This window comes from Adiantum capillus-veneris, chromosome 4 (assembly GCF_014529385.1).
Source record: "Adiantum capillus-veneris isolate H3 chromosome 4, ASM1452938v2, whole genome shotgun sequence".
Taxonomy (NCBI): Eukaryota; Viridiplantae; Streptophyta; class Polypodiopsida; order Polypodiales; family Pteridaceae; genus Adiantum; species Adiantum capillus-veneris.
In genome coordinates, this window is record NC_140934.1 from 146,069,169 (window position 1) to 146,093,726 (window position 24,558).

A 24,558-nucleotide genomic window follows, 5' to 3' on the forward strand; every position below is an offset into this window, starting at 1 on the left:
CACTTAGCTTGGAGTCGTTTTTAATGGGCTAGCATTTTCATCGAGGAGGGCATCAGAGACTAGATTGACGAGAGGCCATGCAACATTGGGTAGATTGGAAAGGATGTGCTCACAGGTTTAGTTTCAGGAGCCTCGCACGAAGCTCTGGCTCTTTGACACTTTGGTGGCCTCTGCATTGCTTTATGGAGCTGAGATTTGGGGACCTTCATTGGATCATCACGGGTGGAGAGGCCACACTGATGGATGGGGGGAAATGGAGAAGCCTCTGGTCTCTATGATCTCGCGGCTCATTAGAGCTAAGGCTTCAGTACCACGTGCTATTGTTCGAGCAGAGGTAGCTGCTCCCCACTAGTGGTTGAGGCGCTCACCAGATATGTCTCCTTCACACACCGCATGTGGGAACTTTCCAAAGACAGATATGCCCGCCTTGCACTTGAGCCCTCTCGACAGTTAGCAATGCAGGGAGATACAACATGCTGGTATGGGGAGATGACATCATGGTTTCAGGCGCATGGGTTGAGCGTAGACAGATTACCTTATGTATCATAGAGACTCATGAGAGCCCGGACAGGGGGCTACCTCGTATTACCGGATTCGAGTGGGAGTCAGCTTTTAGGCATACTACACGCCAGAGTACAGGTAGAGGGTCGGGGGGAGTGGCTATTTTATTTAGACATACTCTACCGAGTCACATTCAGATCATGAGCAAGGATGAGGAGGCCAGATATCTATGGGTATGTATGGCAATATCACATCAGAGATGGATTTATCTAGCCATTTGCTCCACGTGGATCTAGATACGCGGGTCAAGAGGGTGCGGGACAGGTCAGAGATAGTGACTCCCCATACGCGTCTCTATCAGAGGATATCCTACATTACTCCACACTCGGAGAAGTCTTCCTCATGGGCGACTTCAACGGGTGCACCCAGACCAGACAGTGTGAGATATATGACATGGAGCAGCCCGATATTATGAGGACTCTCGACCCGGAGGAGATGGGGATCAGCAGATCTTCGGACGACACAGGCCAGGATACCACATGATATGGTAGATATCTTCTAGAGTTGGGCAGCAGACACCATCTCGTTATTTATAATGGGATGCATCGATGGCCAGATTCTACCGGACTGACTTGCTTCCCACATGGAGGAGGGGGGAGCACTGTGGATTACGTCTTGGGACCTCTATCTGCTGCACACTTATTACAGTCATTCAGTATTGGACGTTGCTGACCACACCTTTCTTAGCTTTGCACTCTCATCCTCCGTCTCACTTGACACTCCACCTCCTACACACACTCACACCATGATCCACGTTACTCATGAGCTCTCACATGTCTACATTGATCATCTCCACTCACGCTTGCTCTCCCTTGACCCTCATGCCCCGCTCGACACACTTACCACACAATTCACACAGATTCTCCATGATTCAACTCTTCATAGTTTTCCTCATAGCACTCACACACACCCATCTTGAGTGGGGTCTATGCCACAGAATGGCTGGTATGATGATGATTGCCGGAAGCTCCGCAGAGGTCTTCGCGCAGCAGAAGCTCGTGGCGAGATCACACATAGACAGGCACAAAGGCGCATGCAGTCCCTTATCCGCCGTAAAAAGCGGGAATGGGAAGAACGTCAGTATTGGGAGTTATATCACTTGCTCATGAGTAGAGATAGTGGAGAGGCCTAGCGACGCATCCGTGAGCGAGGGCGCCCGACACCTATACATGATCCTCACCTTTGATTGATTATGCAGAGCGCCTCTACCTGATACCAGGGCAGCCACCTATACCCACACCACAAAGACCACGACCGATTACAGCATCATTCTTTACATCACATATGGTGAGCAGAGCCATCTGACACCTCCAGCATGGACGAGCTAGAGATCAGTCTGGATTACTGGCAGAGCATTTGATTTATGGGAGAGATACCCTGGCACCACTTATTGCTCACCTCTTCAACAGGGCTCTAGTAGAGGGATTCCCGGACTCGTGGACAGAGCATACCATTGTGCCTATCCACAAGTCAGGGGATGTTATGGACCCGGGCATAATGATAGGGCCCATGCTGGCCAAGTTATATGGAGCAGTATTGGAGGAGGCATTGAGCACTCTAGCCGAGACGGAGGGTCTTAGAGCTCCAAGCCATGCAGGATTACAGCGATCTTTCTCTACCATAGACCATATCTTCACTCTTAGATGTCTACTTGATCAGACTCGAGTGAAGAAGAGGAGATTGTATTGATGCTTTGTGGACTTCCGCAAAGCTTTTGACACAGTACCTAGAGAGAGGTTATTCAAACGACTGATGGATCTGGGTGTGAGTGAGGAGATGATTTGGGGGATATAGGCATTGTATGAGCATGTTTCTGGCAGAGTCAGATGTCCAGGAGGTATATCAGACACTCTTGTTAGCACCATTGGGGTGAAACAGGGGTGCCCTCTTTCACCTACACTATTTGGACTCTATATTGATGAGATTGTGGACGTCATTCAGCACAGAGGAGGAGATGGAGTGGAGATAGGCGGGACTACAATACACATATTGCTCTACGCGGATGACATAGTGCTAGTAGTAGAGTCTGCTGAGGGGCTACAGCGACATCTTTCAGCGCTTAATGATTTTTGCTTACAACGAGGGCTTTCAGTGAACCTTGGTAAAACCAAGGTTCTTATCTTTCATACTTCAGCACAGGTCAGGAGGCAGAGTGCATTTATAGCAGCAGGAGGGTTGAGATTACAGGGTCATATGTTTACCTTGGCATGACCTTCACAGCAGCATCAGGGGCGTTCTCGATGGCACAGGCAGCTAGAGACAGACTCACTAGAGGGTATTCAGCACTGGCATTGATGGAGGGCACTACCATCAGGCACACTTTCAGGAGCGCCGTACAAAGGGGTGGCTATTTGATACACTGGTCACACCAGCACTTATGTATGGGGTTGCGATATGGGGCCCAAGGCTAGCTGCTTGTGTATGGACTCTAGTGGAGCGACCACAGATACTCATGATCTCTAGACTCATTCGCAACAAGCCCTCAGTACCACATGACATCATTCGAGCCGAGCTTGCCGCACCACCTATGTTGGTTGAGGCACTTTTTCAGACTGTATGCATGCTGCACAGACTTTAGAGCATGGACAGAGATCGTATTGCATACCGAGCCTTCTCGGCATCATAGGACATGGCATTGGCAGGGGATCGGACCTCATGGTATGCTCAGACACGGGATTGGTTTTCTTCTCAGGGACTGGATATTGATAGACTGCCGCCACTACAGTATGACACTCAGGCCCCCACCTATTCCCTCACACGATCTGAGAGGAATAGGGTCATTAGACAGGAGATATGGCACACCTACATTCAGAGGACATGGGTTGACCCAGGACATGAGCTACCATCGAAAATGCTACATTACTTCGAGCATTTTCTACAGCTATCAGAGCAGGGGTTCATTGAGACCCCCCTATACATGCAGAGATATATGCCGCATCACCTTCGGGTGGCCATTGGGCAGCTTAGAGTGTCCTCACACCAGTTGGAGATTGAGAGGGGCAGAGCCAGAGGCATACCACGAGATGAGCGTATATGTCCCATTACAGAGGTGGAGAGCGAGGAGCACTCCATGGTGAGATGCCTAGCTTACTCGGAGCTCAGAGTTCAGTTTGGCATAGAGGATACACTCCAGTAGTGTATAGTGAGGAGTGGCCAGATCCAGCTAGGACGCTTCCTGACCATTGCTTTTAGCTTGCGTGAGCAGATTCTACAGCCACGACAGCAGGCAGGTGCGAGTACACAACGGACTATTACAGAGTTCTTCCAGCGAGAGGTGTCTAGCCAGAGACCTCCGACTCACATGAGCGGGCTCACACTTCAGCAGGCCGATACCCAGAGAGCGCGTCGTAGACCATGAGTCCCTGGCTATCTGAGACAGCGACCACATCACGACGAGGTATTGAGGATACGGGCACTACATCAACACCACCTGGAGATGAGGTATGCATCTACGCATTGGACCACCAGGCTGCAGGAGGCTCTTCGACCACCCTCCCCTATGTATAACATTCTCCACCCACCCCCTATAGTATGCTTTTAGCTGGACATTGCCCGCCATCATGTGGCTTGTATTATACTGTGTAGTCATTTTCTGCTGTGACAAAGCTACACACATGTGCCTATACTGCTATGCTGCACACACAGGGTAGCCACTATCCGCGGAGTCGGAGCTACCACCCATTCTCATACTCATTCACAGTAGGCACAGTCGGTTTATTCTTTCTTTTCTCTCATATTACCGACACCCAGATCGCCACTTTTGTATATGATTTGGTCTCATAGGCCAACTTTGGCCTTTAGTAGACGTAAATAAAGCTCTCTCTCTCTCTCTCTCTCTCTCTCTCTCTCTCTCTCTCTCTCTCTCTCTTTGCTTGCCCACATGCAAGAAGTCATGCCAAAGATTAGGGCTGCAAGAGAAAAAGGCGAGACAACGTTTTACAGAGAAGGAAGAGTGGTCATTATGGAGAGACGCCCTACATGACGGTGCAAGACCTATGGGACCACACTCAGGATGGCGGTTTGGTACTGTAATGGTTCGTATAGACTTGATGTGGGGGCCTTTGAGGACAGCTTCAAAGACAGAGACATTGTTTTCTACTCAGACTCATCAGGCTCCAGGACAATTGATGCCGCATATATCAGGATACAGATGGGAGATAGCTTGCCGGACATGCACCAGATCTAAGCATGGGACTAGAGGATTAGGAGGTGTACCAGTTCCTTTTAGAGAGCAGCTCCAACCACTATTGCACATAGTTCGGAGAGATGATCAGGCCAGATACATGTGGGTGAGGTTGAGGGCAGAGACTGGACGTTTCTTTTTTTTTTCCGAGAAAAAGATCCTTCTATTAGTTAATGAAAGCTGCCCATAGGGCTACATCCACCTCTGCAAGAGAGGGCTACAACAAACACGATGGGGAGACTCTCCCAATGAAAAAACAACATATATACAATGAGGCTAAATCAAGAGATGGGAGGAGGGAAAAGCCACACAGGTGGACAGTAGTGCCATCTGAGCACCCCCTGGACCATGGAGTAAAACGGCCCAGGGCGCCAGAGACGAAGGAAAGCCTCGCGGCGCTCCCGCATGCGGTCGGAGCTGCCCTGTAGTCCCTCAAGCTGTCCTCTGAGAGTATGGATCAGCTCTAGCCAAAAGTCACGAACAGTCTCTGCTGGTGGTACAAGGCGAGCCTCAAAGATGCGGAAACAAGGGGCCCGCCAGATGAACCAGAGAGCTAGGCCACTGATGAGCTCCCAACACTCCGCTCTCTCACTGCTCCACTCCTTTGGAGTAAGGTCTGTAGCAGGCTGGAGTGTAGGTCGACCCCCCTGTATCACTATCATCCTGCTGGTGGAAGATAGCTCAAACTGAAGTGCCGGGCCCGTGAGGGTGGACCAAGCCGCCGCCCCCCAAGTGTACTGTCGAGCCGTGGAAAGGGCAGGCATCAGCGGAAGAACTCGTAGCCACACCTGCTGGGCCGAGGGACAGTCCCAAAGACAGTGTCGCTGACTCTCCACCAACTAGTCACAGGCTGTACATGCGGCCGAGAGACCACTATGTACAAGCCAGCTCCCTACTACTGTGGCTCTGTGTGCAACCAACCACTGGAACAAGGTGACGCGCCTCGGCTGTCTGGAGTCCCACAGCCTCTGCCAAAAAGCTGCCAAGAACTCAACTGTGAGACCCTCCTCCTGCCAATGACGTGGTGCAGCGGGTCGAGCCTCTCTCTGTGCTGCGAGTATATGACGTCCAAGCCGAACAGTGTACTGAAAGAAAGGGACTCCTGGGCGGTCTGCAGAAGAGAATGGGTCCCTCCATAGCCACTCACCAGGATCCCACTGTACTCGTGCCAGTGGACAGCACTCCCAAGCCCATAGCCTCCAGTGTCCTGTCTCAAGAGCAGCTGGGTCAGGGTCTATGACGCAAGTCCTCCCACAGATGCCCACAACTCGGATCCTCTGGAAACAACACTCTGCTACCTGCGGGGCCTCTACTTCAACTCTCTGTAATCGTCCCCCACCCTGAAGCTCGAAGAACAGGGCTGGGACAGTCTCTGAGCAAGCCCTGACTGAAATGAGAACCTCCAGTCGTGTGAAGGCTCCCATCCACCGGGGTGCTACTGGCTCGAGAGGCGTGAGCCAATCAGCTGGAACTGACTCTGAGATGTCCTGACACATGCTCTGAACCCCTCTCATGCTCTGTAGCTGGACAACCTGCACCTCCTCTGACAAACCTGTGAACTCTAGCCAGTCACCTAGAGAGCGCGTTGGACCTGCTGCCATGGGACCCCAAGAAACATGAGGCCTACTCCCAACCAAGTGGCCTCTCTGAGTGCTAACCATGGGGTTCCAGACGAGGGGCTGCCGTAGGCGCTCCTCCGTGCACGTCGGTTGCCGCTGCTCTAGGCCACGCCGCAATAGCTCCCAAGACCGAAGCAAACTCACAGCGAATCGGTCCTCCAGTCTCCTGCTCAAACCAACTCGACGCAACTCTGTAAAGATCCATCTGGTCGAAGGTTGCCAAGGGCCTCCTGCCTGAGGCACCCTGGCTCGAAGCCTCTGCAACAAGAACTCCTTTCAGGGCTCCTCGCCTGGAAGAAGTCCTCTGACGACGAACTTCCCAAGAAGGCTTCTGCTCTGCTGTGCTGGATCAATGATCCCAAGCCCTCCCTGAGAACAAGGAAGTGTGATGACCGACCAAGCCACCTTGGCTCGGGCAATCTGAGTGTCGCGACCAGACCAAAGGAAGTTCCTGATCAGCCTCTCTACCTGGCTGATGCAAGAACTCGAGAAGATCGAGCAAGAAGTGATGTACCACATAGTCGCCAACAACACCTGGTTGGCAACTACTACTCTACCAGCCAGCGAAAGTCGTGCTGAGCTCCAATGTAACAGCTTTCTCCTGATGGACAGGAGAAGAGGAGCAATCTGCTGCTTGGGGGACAAATCCAAACCAACCTGACAACCCAAGTACCGAACTGCAGTCCCTGGAGGAATCCACCTGAAACCCTCTCCTGGCATCCAATCTGGCACAGGAGCACTACCAACTGAGAAAGCCACTGTCTTTCTCCAGTTGATCTGTGCGCCCGATGCACAGCAGAAGGTCTCCAAAGCCTGCCCACATCTGTGTAAATTGGCCTCTTGGCCCTCTAAGTACAAGGCTGAGTCGTCGGCAAACTCAGCGTCCAGAAGCTCATCTCCCCGTATAGGGAGTGCTAAGCCCCTCAAACCAACCTGCTGTGACACCAAAAATCTGCTCATCGCCTCCGCATAGAACAGAAAGAGAAAGGGGGCAAGAGGACAACCTTGTCTGACCGATCGTGTGAGCATGAAGCGCTCACCTCTACCTCCTGCCAAAAGCACCTGACTGTGGGCCTGTCTGTACAAAGCTGACACCCCTCTGATCCAAGCCTCTTAGAAGCCCATCCTGTGTAGCGTGCCCTCTAGAAAGTCCCAGTCAACTCTGTCGTATGCCTTCTCAAAATCGAGAAGAAGAATCACAAGGTCCTCCCCCCGGAGCCGTGCAAGGGCAGAAGCCTCCCAAAAAGTGAAGATGTTGTCAAGGATACTGCGTTCCTTGACAAAACCTGTCTGAGTCCCATGTATAAGGCTCTCCAAAAGTGGCTGAATCCTCAAACTCAGAGCCTTGGCAAGAATTTTGTAGGCTGAGTTGAGAATGGTGATGGGACGCCACTGTCGAATCTCATCCAAGGAGCCAGCCTCCTTTGGAATGAGGTAAATCAGGCCCTCACTCATGCTATCCGGCATCACTCCTATGTGCAGAATGTACTGAAAGGCACTACAAAGATCTGGGCCAAGCAGGTCCCAGTACTCCAAGAAGAAGCTGAAAGTCAGCCCATCCTCACCTGGACAGCTACCACGAGGGAGGGCCCTAAGAGCCGTGTGCAGCTCCTCAAGCTGAAGAGGCAACTCAAGCCTCTGCCGCATCTCCTCAGTTACAAGACAAGGCATCTGTGCCCAAACCTGCTCCCTGCATGCATCCCGTCTCTCTGACTCGGGCTCAGCCGACAGTAGCTCACGGTAAAAGTCAGTAGCAACTGCACGCATATCCTCTGGCTCGCAAACAACTGACCCATCGGGTCTCCTCAACTGATTGACCTTGGCATGCGAGTGCCGAGGTCCCACTGTCTCAAAAAAAACACCTGTCACTCTGTCACCCACCTGAGTCCACTGAGATGCCTGTCGGTGGAAGGCAAACTCATGGCGCCTCTCCTCTGTGCAAGCAAGCTCCTGTCGAGCCTGCTGTAGCTGTTCCTCCAACCATGGACTGTCTGGATGCTGCTCCTGCATCCTCTGTAGTGAAGCAATGCCTCGTCTGAGACGCTGCTCCTCCTCTCTCGTTGCAGCCCGTCGAGCCAAAGACTCCTGGAGAAAGAAGTGGCTGAGCTGAGCTAGGCTTGAGGCCACTCTGTCTGCAGGTGGAGCCTGGCTGTCCATGCCCTCTGTCCATAGAGCCTGGACCCTCTCTCTGAGTGCTGAGTCCAACAAGACCCGCTCTGGGATGCGAAGCATCGTGCTCCCACTCCTCTGCCTGTCTGCCACTGTGAGGATCACTGGTGCATGGTCCGAGAAGGATGTCCTTGCCAGGATGCCCACTGATCCCCCCAGGTCACTGAAGTGGTCACTAGTGTAGAAGCGATCTATGCGCGATAGATTCACTCCTCCCACTCTGCGGTCCAATCTAGAGAAGGCAAGACTCTCTGGAGGCCTCACAAAGCCAGAATGCTGCCATGTATCCGAGACCCTCAACGTCATACAAAGCCTCTCCCAAGCTGCTAACTCGACTCCATGCAAAGTAGCATGGCTGCCTCCGATTCTGTCAGAAGGGTCCTCCAACATGTTGAAGTCCCCTCCTACACACCACTGGTCAACCTGTGGCAAAGACTCAACAAGCTGTGACCAAAACTCTGCACGAGCACTCGCCACATTGGGCGCATAGATGTTCAGGAAACCCACAAGGCTACCCTGAACCTGCATAGTAATCCACTGAGCCCTGCCTGGTACAATAATCCCTCTGCCCACAATGGCCTGCTGTAATGAGTCCGCAATAGTCATACATACCCCACCCTGGATGCCTCCAGGTCCAAAAGCAGCTGACCAAAAGGTATCATAGCGTCCACGCAAAATCTGACCACATCGCGAATGCGGCTCTCAGATAAATGGTGCTCCTGAAGCATAAGGAGATCAATCTCTCCTCCCACAAGGCATCGCTGAAGCTCCTGACGCAATCGGCCCCGCTGTCGCTGAAACTGGGGCCACCGAGTCCCTGCACGTTCCACGAGACGATCCTCATGGGGAGCGAGAGAGAACAGATGCTGCCGCAGCAACAAGACGAGCTATCTTCGAAGCAGGCTTGGATGGGGAGTAATCCGTATCCGAGCGTCCTCTAGATAGGCGAGACTACAGTGAGTGCCTGGTCCAAGCCCAAGTAGAGCGAGCCGTGCGTAAAGCAACCTCCTCTGTCTAGGAGTCGTCATGAATGAATACATAGCAAGGCAAACACTGCGTATCAGCAAAAAAGCATACCACAATGTGTCTACATCCTGCTGAATCTGGGGGTGTCACCGCAAACTTGGCCAGTGGCCACAAAGTCTACAGCAAATCTGTAACGCCAAGTTCTCCCATGTGGTGAGAGAACTCGAGAACCTGTGTATGCAACCATCCCACCACTGAGTCGAGGGACCACTCTGTCTCAGTCCTGCCACAGAGGGGGAAGGAGAAACCAACTGCTGAGTGCAAGGCCTCTGTCCCCTTAGTGGCGAGGAACAAAGCGTGGACTCTGAAGCAGGCTGCCTCATGGTCTGCTGCGGAATCGCCAAGAAAACGAGTAAACCCGTAATCAAAGAAATCCCAGCGGTGTCGGAGGTCAAAGCTCGTCAAACCACGAGGGATAGCTGCAAGAGGAGATGTCTGAATCTGCAGTGGGGGCCGCATGAAGGGCTGACCCTCTCTCGCTAGGCGACGCGTGGCGAAGGCGCTGCCAAGAGATCTCCTGGCCGTCGGCAAGGGTCCAGTCTCCTGAGCCGACTGTGGTATTGAAGCAGGAGGAGGGGGAGAAGGGGCTGGGGGGGGCGGGGGAGAGGAGAAGCGGGGTGGGGCGGCAGAGACATGGGGGGGGGGGGGCGAGGTGGGGAGTGAGCGGTAGCAGAGGGCGGGGGAGGGCATGAGGAGGAGGAGGGGAGATCGGAAGGCGGAGCGGCTGGCGAGGGTGAAGCAGAGGTGGAGGGTAGCGTAGGGGGCTCCTCCTGCTCAAGAGGACCAAAGCGGTTCCCCGTGGGAACCCACTGCTGCTGAGTAGGCACCTGGGGGCCACTCTGAGTGCCAGGCTGTCGCTGTGGCCCCTGGCGTCGACGGCCACGGGCCTGCTGCCACCCCTCCTCCGCTGGGGCCCCAGGCTCGAAGGGTGGCGCTGAATCTGTGCTCTGTGTCGTTGGCTGTGGCTGCGGCCCAGCCTTGCCAGGCTGGGGCTGGGGCTGAGGCTGGGGTGCGGGTCGTGGTCTCCTCCGTGGACAGGCCTTCGCTAGGTGGCCCATCTGTCTGCAAATGAAACACTGGTTCGGGAGACCCGAGTACTCCACACTCTGTCTAAACCAACCCCCACTCACCCGAGGCAGAAGGATGACCTTCGGGAGCGTGTGGGTATCTCTGACCAAAACTCGAACTGAAGGCATGCCAGCCGCCTTGGCAGCTACTGATGCTGCCGTACGAGGTGTCTCCAGGACAGTTCCGATGGCGGAGCCAATCCTGGAGAGAAGTGGAAGGTACTCCCTCCGTAAACCCGGAAAGCAGACTGAGATGGGGATGTCCGCCTCCTCTACTAGCACATCCGAAGACGGGTCAAAACCATGTCGCCACTGTCGAAAGTGGGCGCGTGCTGCTCGGATGGCCAATGGACTCATAGCTATGACCTTGGAGGCCATCTCGGAAGTCTCGAACTCAATCTGGTAGTACCCCTGTCCGAGAATCTGGACATCCAAGATCTTGCCCACCTTTGCGAGGAGGCGGGCCTGGAGAAGGTCTCGCAGCTCTCCTTTGCTGGGACGAGTGCCGAGAACCTTGCAGATGACAGAAGTCGCCTTCAAGCGTTCTACCTCTGTGGCAAGGCTTGCTTGCTCTGTCGGCGTAAGAGCAAGTCGAATGGTGGGCTCAGCGGGGTCGGGCGAGGGGGCTTCAGGCGAGTCCCTCTGAGGTGGAGCTGGAGCCTCCATCTGTGTCTACTGCTGAGTCGAAGAAGCGGGCGGTGAAGAAAATCTGCGAACGAGTACGCCAAGCACTTGTCCGAAGAGAAAGCGTTGCCGAGCCAGGTGCAGAAGATCTTCGGGAGCAAAGAGGACGGGGGGGGGGGGGGGGGGGGGGGGGGATGGGGGGACGGCGAGGGCGAAGAGGGAAGCCGGGTACTGTGTGGGTGCACAAGCGGCAGCGAGCGGGGGGGTGGGGTGGGGATGGCAACGCGAGAGGAGGGCAGCGGGCAGCCTTTGGGGCAACGCGAAAACAGGGGGGGCAGCGGGCGGGCGGCAGCGGGGGGGGGGGGGGGGGGGGGGGTGTTAGCGCGCAGGGGCAGTGCAGGGGCAGCGTGAGGGGGGGGGGGGGGTAGCGATGGCGCAGCAAGGGGGGGGGGGCGAGCAGCAGTAGCGAGCGACACCCCGAGACTGGACGTTTCTTGTACATTCGCATATGCTATTTTCCTCCCAGCACTTTAGTATATGCTTCACCCAGAGGACAGTCTCCTAACTCTGTACTTGATGATGATATTTGGGAGTTCTCTAGGGATGGAAACATCATACTATTGGGGGATTTCAATGCCCGTACAAGCAGTTCAGAGACGGTTTTCTATGACACCTCAGAGGAGATGCTCAGAGAGCTAGAGCCAAAGGAGATGGGGCTTGAGAGATGCTCACACGATAGAGAGTATACAGAGTATGGGAGATACCTCAGGGAGATGACGACTACTCACAGTTCAGCCATACTGAATGGCTTACCGACATTCCCATCATCTACAGGTTTTACTTGTTTCCCACACAGACATGGGGCCAATACTGTAGACTATGTTCTGACACATCCGAGCTTTATCTCTCACATTCAGAATTTTACAGTGGGGCCCATGCTTGTTGGGATAGCAGTAGATCATGCACTTTTGACATTATCTGTCTCGTTTGAGTACGATACATCTCAGGCCTCACGGGGTGGTAGACAACCACTCTATACAGAGACTGACTCAATCTATGCAAAGGAGATACGTAGACTTTTATGCACATCAGAGCCAGTATACACAATGGAGGAGATCACATCTATGCTGACAGTGACATTACATGGGGCAGCGACAGAGACATACCCACACACAGGCTGGTCAGAGGCCTCGTGCTGGGCACATGCCTCAGATCCAGCGGGAGCTTGCATTGGGAGTGATCACCTATAGACAGTCTCGTATTGCTACACGACGACTAGTACGACGGAAGAAGAGAGCTTTCTTGGTCCAGATGGCGTAGGATTTATCTCAGCTCTTCCTTAGTAGAGATTCAGGAGAAGCTTGGCGTCTATTCCATGAGCAGTCTCCCCCACCAGTGATTACTTCTCGGAGATATGGGGGCAATATGCAGCATCATTATACACTGTACCTGGACAGCCACCACTACCAAATTTACGACAGTCGTGTTCGGCTACGAGTACCTTGCTTACCACTGAGATGGTAAAGGAGGCCATTGACAGGATGAAGCCCAGACGGGCACAGGATCACGAGGGTTTGGTAGCACAGCACATTATACATGCTGGGGACTTGTTGGCAAAGATGCTTGCACGGTTGTCCAACCGTGTCATGTGTGAGGGCTTTCCTGAGTCTTGGAGATTGTCTACTATTGTACCTATCTTCAAGACAAGAGACCCCACAGTGCCGGGGAATTACTGTACTATCATGGTAGGACACACATTGGCACGGTTGTATGCATCCATCCTTGAGCATAGGCTGAGCAGTTGGGCAGAGATAATGGACATACACGCACCTGGACAGGCTGGTTTCAAGAGGGGTTTCTCCACACTGGATCATGTCTCTACACTCAGAGCTATCATTGAGGAGGGTCACATGGTAAACAAATATATTGCAGCTTTGTGGACTTCCGCAAAGCTTTTGCCACAGTATCGAGGGCCAGATTGATGCACCGACTTATGGAATTGGGGGTATCCTCAAAACTGATATGGGGGATTATTGCATTGTACAGTCAGTGATGGGCCATGTACGCACACCAGAGGGGATATCTGACATAACTCACTCCGCTATCGGAGTGAAACAGGGATGCCCATTGGCCTCTACTTTATTTGGTATGCATGTTGATGAGGTCTGTGATTATATTGACAGAGGAGGAGATAGAGGTGCTCAGCTTGCAGGGACATGGATCCCTCTTTTATTGTATGCTGACGATATTGTGTTGATATCAGACTCACTAGAGGGTATGTAGAGACATTTGGACGCATTGCATAGTTTCGCAGGGGATAGTGGATTGTACGTTAACTTTGGTAAAACCAAGGTCATGGTATTTAATACCACGCCACAGTGGGTGAGGAGATTAGCACCTACATTCACATATGGTCAGGACAGTATGGAGTACACTGATGCATACACATATCTTGGGGTGGCCTTTAAGGGATCGAGGTTCACACTGAAAGTGGGAGCAGCCCTAGGCAATGTAGAGAGGATTTGTTCGCAGGTTCAGTTCTAGGAACCTCGAACAAAGCTCTGGCTCTTCGACACTTTGGTCGCTTCAGTTATGCACTACGGGGTTCAGGTTTGGGGACCATCTTTTGACAGTGCTGAATGGAGTAATATGGAGAGGCCCTTGGTATCTATGATTTCTAGGCTGATTAGAGCCAAGACCTCAGTTCCACATGACATCATACGAGCGGAGTTGGCTGCCCCACATATGGAGATTGAGGCACTTATCAGATCAGTATCATTTGTACACAGCTTATGGGACACCACCAGGGACAGATATGCTAGGCTTGCTCTTGAGTCATCCAGACAGCTGGCATTACAGGGAGATACATCATGTTGGTATGCACAAATGAGCTCATGGTTTCAGAGGCATGGTTTCAGCATGGACAGGCTGCCCCCTTTCCAGTATTCTCTTGATGCACCATCTTTGGCTCTTACACGAATGGAGATTACTAGACTCATTCGGCAGGATCTTATCCAGCTTGATATTAGGACGACATGGATACAGCCATCACGGAAGTTGGATACGAAGAGGGCTTTCTATAGAGAGCATCTTCTCCAACTCACGACAGACGGATTTGTCACACGGCCCAACTACATGGACACACATGGGTTACGATGTGCCATAAGCCAGATACGCACATCTTAACACTAGCTTGGGATTGAGACAGGTAGATTCAGAGGCATACCAGTAGATAGGAGGATATGTCAGTTATGCCATGCAGAGCCCGAGACAGAGTTTCACTTCATATGTCACTGCACAGTCTACTATGAGATTTGGGGACACTTTCACTGTTTATTCGGACATAGTTTTGACTCGTTAGATAGAGTCATGAAATATCAGGATCAGAGATGTCTCGGATTATTTCTACTTGAGATACAGAGACATTGAGACTCTCTATTGAGAGTGCATAGACAGAGACATTCCCAGAGACGCATCTCAGATTTCTGTAGTCCGAGTACCACAGAGGCAGAGGGGTCACTACCACCACAGAGTTCTGTTCCCACCCATACACACACCAGTGGTACTCTCATTCACCGAGCTATAGAATTGGGGAGATCGAGACGACCACGACTGAGGGGAGCCACGCAACATCGACGGAGATTGTGGCAGAGGATCCATAGGATTGTAGCACGACACCCAAAGTATCGATCAAGATCGGCTTCATGCTACTGCTATATTGTATCATGGTGATACTTATCCCCACTTTGTACCTTTGTGGCTTTATACCATTGCTCAGCTTACCAGCCACCCATAGGAGTCGGTAGCACTCCTATCTCTGTTTCTAGTTTGTAGTTTTCTTTGTTTGTACCCAAACATTGTACTAGACTCACCATTGTAATCAGTTTGGTGTCATATGTCATTTTGGCCTTTTGTGGACGTTATCATTTCATTTCCTCTCTCTCTCTCTCTCTCTCTCTCTATATATATATATATATATATATATATATATATATATATATATATATATATATATATATATATACACACGAGATACGAGGCCGCTTTCATTGCTTGTTTAGAGAGGGCTTTGGACCACTCTCCAAAGTCATGCGGTATGAGGATCAGAGATGCTTGGGTTTCTTTTTGCTCGAGCTGCACACACACAGAGAGAGCTTGATGAGTGGAGAGGCTAGCCAGTCTCAGAGACAGATCATAGACTTCTTTAGAGCTGCCTCTGGACACCGGGAGGAGCTACTACCACAGCAGAGCTAGTCGCAGGCACACTAGTCGACCGAGTGGGGGAGATCCAGACGCCCACGACTGCAGAGGACTCCACAGCATCGATGGAGGCTGCATCAAAGGATTTGGATGAGTTTGGCCCGACATGCACGACCTGCGGTCAGACTACTAACCATGGAGGAGATTGATGAGATCCGCCAGCGACTGATGCTAGATCTCTTGTGATCTGGCTATCCCAGCTAGTTGCTTAGTTCACACCTAGCAGTTTAGGATTCCATAGTATTTTATTTTGTCATCTTGTTACTCTGACTTTGTATCAGATACACCACATTGTAACCTTCTAGTCTCATAGGTCACTTTGGCCTTTTGAAGATGTTAATATAACATTTCATTTCATTTCATCTCTCTCTCTCTCTCTCTCTCTCTCTCTCTCTCTCTCTCTCTCTCTCTCTCTCTCTGGCCCTTGTTGTCCCGCCCACTGCTCGCTCGCCTTCCCCTATCTCCCCCCCCCCGCTCGCAACGGCACTGCACCCCACTGCTCGTTGCCTCTCTCCCGCAGCCCTTGCCTAGAGAGAGAATGGGCATTTTTTTCCAACGTAGAGAGACTGTGGTCCCAGAGCGTAGAGAGAGAATGAGTTTTCTTTTTAGGCGTAGAGAGAGAAAGAGGGGTTTTTCATACGTAGAGAGAGAATAGGTCTGCGAGCGTAGAGAGAGAAAGAGGGAAGCCGCGTAGAGAGACAGAGAGAGAGAGGAAAAAAAAACCTCTCCCTCTCCTGTGGCGGCCTTCCGACCATGAGGAAGCAGAATGGCAAAGATGACCCGGTGGAGGATGCCTTCCAAAAATGCAAAGAAGAACTGAGCGAGACCATCAGCATAATCAACCGCCACCTCCTAGGTACTATCAACATACTCGACGCGTGCGTGGCAGCACAGGAAAGCACAATACATACAGTCGAGGATCGCGTGAAGGCTCAAGATGAGGAAATCGCACTACTGAAGAAAGAGGTTGCAGAGGTTCTCGAAGAGGGAGAGCTTCAACCCTCAGTAATTGAAGAGCTAAACACGATTAAGGAACAAGTGCGGGCCATCAAAGAAGGTGGGGAGCAACAAAAAGAAATGATGACCTCGTGGGGTAGATGTCATCACAAAGACCCAACAAAAAGCAGAAAAGGCCGAAAAATGGATCGAGACTGTCAAGAAAGGGAAAGGCATGGAAATAACCCCCACCCCCACACCAACAATCATGAACTTGACACTAGAAGAGGAGCAAAGGAGACGTGTGCGGGTCTTACACATAAGGATATGTGGCCTCAAAGACCAAGATAATGTGGAGGAAGAGGTGAAAGAACTCATGACTCTGGTGGGGGTCAACGAGCAGACGCATACGAGGGCCTGGAGAGTGGGCACAAAGAAAAGCGGGAGCAACGGAGAAACCTCGAAGGAAAGGGCACTCATTCTCTACTTCCCCTCCATGGAAGCGAAGAAGGATTTCCTAAAGAAGAGACCGACTCTAGAGAAGACTGGCATCTTTCTTGGAGATGACCTCACCCTCTCGCAGAGTGCTCATATGCAAGAAGTAATGCCGGAAATTAGAGCAGCAAGGGAAAAGGGGAAGATCGCTTTTTACAGAGATGGAAAGGTGGTGATATTGGAGCGACGTCCCGCATGGCGGTGCGAGACCTATGGGACGACAATAAAGATGGCAACCTGGAATTGAAACGGTTCACTTCGTCTTGATGTAGGGGCCTTTGAGGATAGCTTCACAGGGAGAGACATCATCTTCTACTCTGAGATGCATCAAGCCCCTGGGCAATCCATGCCACAGGTGAGCGGATATAGATGGGAGACAGCCTGCAGCCAAGAGACCAGATCGGAGCATCAAGGACGAGGCTCAGGGGGAGTGGCAGTTCTATTTAGGGAGGAGTTGCAGTCATTGATATATATAGCGCGCAAGGATGAGCATGCTAGGTACATGTCGGTGAGGCTCAGGGCAGAGACGGGCAGATACCTCTACATTGCTATGTGTTACTTTCCTCCTAGTATGTCATTATATGCATCACCTAGGGGACAAGCCCCCTTTGTTATTTTGGATAATGACATATGGGAATTTTCTAAGGATGGTGACATTATCATACTAGGGGATTTCAATGCTAGGACTGCCCACTACCAGACAATATTTTATGAGACTTCCAAGGAAATGCTTAGGAAGCTGGACGATACAGAGATGGGTCTATCCAGATTATCACAAGATGAGGAATACACGGAATATGGTAGATACTTGATAGATATGGGAACCGCACATAGATTGGCCATTTTGAATGGCCTACAAAGATTTTCGTCAGCTGGAGGTTTTACTTGCTATCCACACCGACATGGTGCCAGCACAGTGGATTATGTTATGGCCCAGCCAGGTCTCATTCCATTGTTTCAAGATTTCATGGTGGGCACTAGGCCAGTTGGAGTAGCAGTTGATCATGCTATCTTGTCCTTCACCCTGACGTTTCAGTTCAGCACAGCTCCATTAGGAGAGGTCCCTACACACATCCGGTATACCTTCATGAGGGAGACGGACTCTGTGTATATGGATGAGATATACAGGCAGCTATGCACCCAGGAGCCAGGACGGCCACTAGATGAACTCACTCAGATACTGACAGAGACGCTCCATGATGCAGCATCATAAGCATACCCCCACAACCAGCCTACACGGAGACGATCTGGAAAAATGCCCCAGAATAGTTGGTATGATGAGGAGTGTAGACTCTAGAGAGACGAGGATCAAGTTACAGAGGGAAGTGGTCATGGGTAATACCACACATAGACAATCACGGATTATCTTTCGCCGCTTAGTGCGACTAAAGAAAAGGGCTTATTTATCCCAGCTAGAGCAAGATCTGTATCAGTTATTTATATGTCGGGACTCAGGCGAAGCATGGAGGTTATTCCACGAACATTCACCACCACCAACGGTCGCCTCCACTAAGACCTGGGGGGAATATGCCACATCTCTCTACACAGCATCAGGACAACCACCTCTACCGGACCCACTAGAGACATGCCCGGAGACATGTTCTTTCTTTACTGCTGAGAGCGTAAGGAAAGCTATTGACAGGATGAAGACAAGGAGAGCACATGATCATGATGGTCTAGTAGCAGAGCACTTCATCCATGCCAGGGATAAGCTCACAGAGCTCTTGGCTATCATGTTTAATTGAGCCATGTATGAAGGCTTCCCTGAGCCTTGGAGTATGTCCACGATTGTGCCTATATCAGGAGATCCCATAATTCCCGGGAATTATCGCACCATCATGGTTGGTCACACATTAGCTAGGCTATATGCATCCATTCTTGAACAAGAGCTGAGTAGATGGGTAGAGCGAGAGGGCATAAGAGCACCAGGGCAAGCAGGTTTCAGGAGAGGTTTCTCCACTCTTGACCAGATTCTGACACTCAGAGCTTTTATTGAGGAGGGTAGACACCATGGCAAGAGGATCTATTGTAGCTTCGTGGATTTCCGCAAAGCTTTCGACACAGTGCCGAGAGCCAGATTTATACACAGATTACAGGACATGGGTGTGCCTACAGAGCTGATTTGGGGGATTTTGGCTCTATATAGGACAATGATGGGGCGGGTACGCACCACCGAGGGAATGTTGGACATGGTCCTCTCCAATATTGGACTAAAGCAGGGATGTCCCCTATCCCCCACTCTTTTTGGGATGTATGTGGATGAGTTTTCGGACTATGTAGAGCTTCAGGGGGGCTTAGCTAGCAGGGACATGGATTCCACTGTTACTTTATGCTGATGATATTGTGCTGATTTCTGACTCACGAGAGGGGATGCAGCGTCACTTGGATGCTCTGCATACATTCGCTCGTGACAGTGGATTGTCTGTCCATCTGGGGAAAACCAAGGTTATGGTGTTCAACACCACACCACAGTGGGTCAGGAGGTCGGCACCCACATTTATGTATGGCCAGGAGACTGTCGAGTACACAGATGCATATACTTATCTTGGGGTAGTCTTCGGTGGACCGGTGTTTTCACCAAGGAGAGCATCAGAGACTAGACTGACGAGAGCATATGCAACGTTGGGAGGACTGGAGAGGATGTGTTCGCAGGTTCAGTTTCAAGAACCGCGAACAAAGCTTTGGCTTTTTGACACTCTAGTGACTCTTGCTATGCTCTATGGAGTTCAGGTATGGGGACCCTCGGTAGACCACCATGTGAGATCTGGCAACACAGATGCATGGAGATGTATGGAGAGGCCTCTGGTCTCTATGATCGTTCGGATGATTCGGGCTAAGGCCTCAATACCACATGAGATTATCCGAGGCGAGCTAGCCGCCCCCTCCCTCGTGGTGGAGGCGTTGACGAGATCAATTGCTTTTATGCACGGTCTATGGGATCTCCCCAGGGACAGATACGCTCGGCTTGCCTTGGAGTCATCTCAACAACTAGCTCTACAAGGCGATACAGCATGTTGGTATGGACAGATGACAACATGGTTTCAGTCGCATGGTCTCAAGATGGATAGATTACCTCTGCTTCAATACTCCCTGGATGCACCCTCCAGGTCTCTCACACGGATAGAGATCACCAGACTCATACGTCAGGATCTGATTCAGCTAAATACCAGGAGCACATGGATACAGTCGACACGAGTTGGGCACGAAGATGGCCTTCTACAGAGAGCATCTTCTCCAACTCACGGAGGACGGCTTTGTGACTAGGCCTGCATACATGGACACACACTTATCTCAAGCATAAGATGCGCTACTGGACAGATACGCACATCCTCACATCAGCTTCAAATCGAGGCTGGCCGATTTCGAGGGGTGCCGGCATGAGCTAGGATATGTCACCTATGCAACTTAGAGCCAGAGACAGAGCTGCACTACACGTCACTACCCGGCATACTATAAGATACGCGGCCGCTTCCACTGCCTGTTCACAGAAGGGTTCGGACCTGTTTCTAGAGTCATGAGATACAAGGATCAGAGGTGTCTCGGACTGTTCCTGCTAGAGTTGCGCAACCTTAGGGAGAGCTTGCTGAGAACATCAGAGGAAAGACAATCTTAGAGACGAATCACAGATTTCTTTACACCAGCCAGAGGAGAGCCAACGGAGCAGTCATTACAGCAAATCTCAGAGCCTACTCATATCAGAGGTACACTGCTTGATCAAGCCACAGAACTTGGCAGATCCAGACATCCACGACCTCCGGGGGTCTCCCACTATTGACGAAGGCTGCAACAGAAGATACAGATCACTCTAGCTCGACATGCAAGACGCCCAACCAGAGTACTAACCATGGAGGAGGTCGATGAGATCTGGCAGCAACCGATGAGAAATTTCATCTGAACCCCCCCCCCCCTTCCCCCAATTTCCTTTCTCCTTAGCGTCCTAGTGTTAGTTCTTTGTAACTTTGTAATTTCCGTACTCAGACATGGTATCAGATTCACCAATTGTAACTTTTTGGTCTCATAGGTCATTTTGGCCTTTTGAAGACGTTAATATAACATTTCATTTCATCTCTCTCTCTCCCTCACGCGATCATTCGAGCAGAGCTAGCTGCCCCCCCCATGGAGATTGAGGCGCTTACCAGATCAGTGTCCTTTGTGCACAGCCTATGGGATACTACTAGAGACAGATATGCTAGACTGGCCCTTGAGTCTTCCAGACAGTTAGCTCTACAGGGGGACACTTCATGCTGGTATGCACAGATGACTTCATGGTTTCAGACGCATGGCTTCACCATGGACAGGTTGCCCCCTTTCCAGTATTCTCTTCAGGCACCCTCGCTGTCTCTTACACGGGTGGAGATCACTAGACTCATTCGTCAGGACCTGATCTAGCTCGACACGAGGAGGACATGGATAGAGCCGCCTCAGGAGTTGAGCACGAAGATGGCTTTCTATAGAGAGCATCTTCTCCACCTCACAGGAGATGGGTTTGTGATTCGACCCAGCTACATGGACACACATATGTCTCATGGTTTGCGTTGTGCCATTGGTCAGATACGCACATCCTCACATCAGCTCGAGATTGAGACTGGTAGATTCAGAGGGATACCAGCAGACAGCAGGATATGCCGATTATGCCAAAGAGAGCCAGAGACAGAGTTGCACTACATATGTCATTGCACAGTGTTCTATGAGATACGGGTGCGTTTCCACTGCTTATTCAGAGAGGGTTTTGGTCCTCTATCTAGGGTCATGAGTTATGAGGATCAGAGATGTCTTGGACTATATCTACTTGAGTTACACAGGTATAGAGACACTTTACTAGGGAGAGCTAGAGAGAGGCAGTCCCAGAGACACATTACAGATTTCTTTTCACTAGATATGGGACAGCCAGAGGAGCAGCCACCACTGCAGAGCTCGTCCCACACTCATTCGACCACTACTGGCACTCTCATCGACCGAGCATTGGAGCTACAGAGATACAGACGACCGCGACTGAGGAGAGGAGCTACACAGCATCGACGGAGACTACAACAGAAGATTCGAGCCATACTCTCTCGACATCCAGAGTGCAGATGAGGATGGATCCTCACCATTTCTTCCATCTTTGTTTCACACACTGTTACATCCAGTTTACCGGGTACCGATTGTATCAGCTGCTACACCTACGTAGTTTTAGATTGTAGTAGTAGTAGTAGTATTTTGTTCCACTTCTAGTTCTTTTCTAGTTCTTTTGTACCCAGACATGGTATTAGATTCACTATTTTGTAACTGATTGGTCTCATAGGTCATTTTGGCCTTTTGAAGACGTTAATATAACATTTCATTTCATTTCTCTCTCTCTCTCTCTCTCTCTCTCTCTCTCTCTCTCTCTCTCTCTCTCTCTCTCTCTCTCTTTGAAAACGAGGCAACCTGTCCATGGTGAAACCATGTGTCTGAAACCATGATCCACATGATGTATCCCCATTAACAGCTAATTGTCTGGAGGACTCTAGAACCACCCTGGCATATTTGTCTTTGGTTGTATCCCACAGACTGTGTACAAAGGAGACTGATCTCGTAAGCGCCTCAATCTCCATAGGGGGGCACAGCTAATTCCGCTCGAATGATATCATGCGGTACGGAAACCTTGGCTCTAATCAGCCGAGAGATCATAGATACTAGGGGCTTCTCCATACGCCTCCAACCATCCTGGCCTATAGAAGGTCCCCAAACCTGCGCCCCATATAACATAGTAGAGGCAACCAAAGTGTCCTAGGTTCCTGGAACTGAACTTGCGAACACATCCTCTCCATTCCTCCCAGAGCGGCACCAGCTCTAGTTAGTCTAAGCTCTGATGCTCTTCTCAAAGAAAAGCTCGGCCAAGTAAAGACTACCCCCAGGTAAGTGTATGCATCTGTATACTCCACACTCTCCTGACCATATTTAAAAGTAGGTACTGATCTCCTGACCCATTGCGGTGTGGTGTTAAACACCTATCCTTGGTTTTGCCTAGGTTTACACACAGTCCACTATCCTCTGCAAAACTGCGTAGTGCATCCAAATGTCGTTGCATACCTTCTGGTGAGTCAGATATCAGCACAATATCATCAGCATATAGCAATAATGGGATCCACGTCCCTGCCAGCTGGGCACCCCTGTCACCCTTTTTGTCAATGTAATCAGACACCTCATCAACATACATACCAAATAGAGTAGGAGACAATGGGCAGCCCTATTCAGAGAAGGTTTTGGGCCTCTATCTAGGGTCACGAGTTATGAGGATCAAGCTCTTGCACAAAGTGCAAGAGCCTATTGTGCTCTCCTCCAATTGGTCTCCTGGCCATCCAAATACAATACAGTGTCATCAACAAACTCCACATCTAGCAATAACTCTTAGGGCATAGGCATCTGCTAACCTTGAAGTCCAATGTCGTGAGTCATGAGATAGTTGCTCAAAGCCTTTGCAAAGAGAAGAAAAAGGAAGGGGACTAGTGGACAACCCTGTCTGACAGATCTTGCAGTGCAAATTTCGGCCTCCGAGCCTTGAGAACCTGGCTATGGGCTGTAGAGTATAAAGCAGCAACTCCTTTGATCCGGGCCTTATCGAAACCCATCTCATAGTACCCTCAAGGAAGCTGCAATCAACCTAATTGTAAGCTTTCTCAAAGTTATGAGCTGCTCATCTCGCGTACGAGCCCAAGGCTACAACCTCCCAAAAAGTGAAGATGTTGTTAAGGATACTATGTTCCTTGACAAACCCTGTCTTTGAGTCATGAATCAGATCCGTCAAATACAAAGCCTTCACAAGGATTTTGTAGACTGAGTTGAGAATTGGAATGGTCCACCAGTGCATGATAGTATTCAGAGAACCACCCTCCTTGGGGATAAGGTATATCAAATTCTCTGGTAGGCTCTGAGGCATATCCTCCATGTCCAATACATGTTGAAATCCATTACATAAACCAGGCCTCAAAATCTCCCAGTATCTCAAGAAAAAACCGGGAGATCAACCATCCTCGCCAGGGCAACTTTGGCGTGATAGCACACTCAGTGCATCTCGCCAGTGAGACTCGACTAAAGGCGTCCCCAATGTCATTCACATGTGATGAGCCCAAACCTCTACCTTGCAAGCATCTGTGCACTTTGAAGGCTCCTCTGCCGAAATCGGCTTCATGTTGGAGTGGCTCTCTCTCTAATCTCCCATAGCTCATGTGCTATGAAGCCATCCAATCTCTGGGGCTGATGCACCCCCATACGAGAATGCGGAGGTCTCTTGAGCTCACAGAACTTGCCAGATACTCTATCCCTAACCTGTGTCCGCTGAGAAGCCCTCTCCTGGAAGGAGATCGTCTGATCTCTCATCTTGCCTGGTCAAGCATAGCCTCGACCCAAGCACTATTAGGCTCTCTCTCTTGCATAGTCTAGAGGAAGGCCACGCCCCGCCTTAGGCGTCTCTCCCTCTCGATGACCTCAATCAAACTTGCAAGAGCGGCCTTATGGAAAGCTCTACTCAACTCTGCAATCCGTGTGGCTGCCTTGTAGCGGCATCTCCAGCACTGTCCATAGCTGGACAGTGCTGGAGATCAAATCGTCTCCAGCACTGCAGATAAGCTCCCATCTACTAGGATACTCTCAAGAA

At 50.9% G+C, this 24,558-nt stretch overlaps 2 protein-coding genes and 1 pseudogene across 2 annotated transcripts in view; all 3 read left to right on the forward strand.

Moving 5' to 3' along the window:
- The window catches only part of LOC147460121 (uncharacterized), a 204,813-nt gene that overhangs the window by 151,488 nt on the left and 28,767 nt on the right, over positions 1–24,558 (forward strand). The gene's annotated exons all lie outside the window — the stretch shown is intronic.
- Positions 1–24,558, forward strand: part of LOC147460122 (uncharacterized) — a 42,076-nt gene that overhangs the window by 16,944 nt on the left and 574 nt on the right. The gene's annotated exons all lie outside the window — the stretch shown is intronic.
- Positions 2,314–4,102, forward strand: LOC147460123 (uncharacterized; annotated as a pseudogene).